Source organism: Schistocerca cancellata, chromosome 10, assembly GCF_023864275.1.
Source record: "Schistocerca cancellata isolate TAMUIC-IGC-003103 chromosome 10, iqSchCanc2.1, whole genome shotgun sequence".
NCBI classification, from domain to species: Eukaryota; Metazoa; Arthropoda; class Insecta; order Orthoptera; family Acrididae; genus Schistocerca; species Schistocerca cancellata.
In genome coordinates, this window is record NC_064635.1 from 4,905,970 (window position 1) to 4,907,255 (window position 1,286).

A 1,286-nucleotide genomic window follows, 5' to 3' on the forward strand; every position below is an offset into this window, starting at 1 on the left:
AACCTGGACAAAGCAATGGAAGAAAGTCACTGGAACGGATGAGTGTTGTTTCACTCTGGGGTGACCGATCAATGTGATCATGTACTTATATCTGGTATCATAGGTGACATATACAGAAATCATTTCTAAGAAAAATTATTCAACAACTAAGAACACTAGCTACAGAAAACTGAATGTTGCAGCAGATGTATGGATGACAAATTACTGCTACTGGAAGGGGATTAACTGCTCCCCTGTGGGTTGACTCTCCGTCGACTTTCACGCGTTCCTCCAGGGTTCAGCTTTTGGCTCATTGTTGAGCAAGCTTCGGCTCGTGCACTTTGCACTCCAGCGCTGCCACACTTCTTACGGATTGACACTCCTCTGTTTTCTCTCGTAGTGCTACATTGTGGCCTCCGCGGATCCAGCACTTCTTCAGAGCTGGAAGAAGCAGCTGCGCCTCCAGGAGCGCCAACAAAAGCTGCAGCAGGAGCAGGTCTGAGAACTGCTGAGCGGTGGTGCGGATCTGCGGTGGCAGCGGGCGAGGTGCCTGGAGGCGAGTCCGCCCCCCGACGCCACTGGTCTGCTTCGACGGAACGGTTGGAGGATCAGCTGTGGCCCTTCTCGCTGGACTGCCAGGGAAGGCGCATCGCCGATCTCGCTGATAAGACCGCCGTGTTCCGCACAGTTTGAAACCCTCTACCGACACTGAGAGACCTGACTTTGGGGATCTTTCTCAGCTGGTCACGCGGTATTTCGCTCATCGGAGCCAAATGGGGGCGGCGACACAGTTACAGTTTAAGTACAACCGTAGGTGGATAGGCCAACGTACAAGATCTCTGAGGCAAGTTGGGTTTGAGTGTCTCCAGTGTCCGTATTCCGACTTGCCAATTAGGGGGGTGATCGTCCGGTGTTAATCAAATGTCCAAACCAGGGCAGTAGGCTTTACCGTTACTACCGACAATTGGCAGGTGGCAAAGTGTGGTGATCAGCACCCAGTGCCCTGTGGGGTGAGCCAGGTGGCCAGGTCTTCCGCCGAGCCGCCATGTGTTGACACCGTGGACGATGTCTCGACCCGTGTCCAGGTCGGCGTGTGCGAGTCCACCGAAGCGTCGTAACCCGCGCTCACGATGTTTTCCGGATTCTCTGCCCTGCTTCTCCACAGCACGTGTTTGCGCTGGGGTGGCAGGCAGGCGGTCCTATCCAGAATATCGTTTGCTGAGTGTTCGTCAAGAGCGCAGGCATGTAAATCCCGTGCGCTGTGTGAACCGCGAAGTAGGCCATATGGCAACAGTTTGCGACATTGG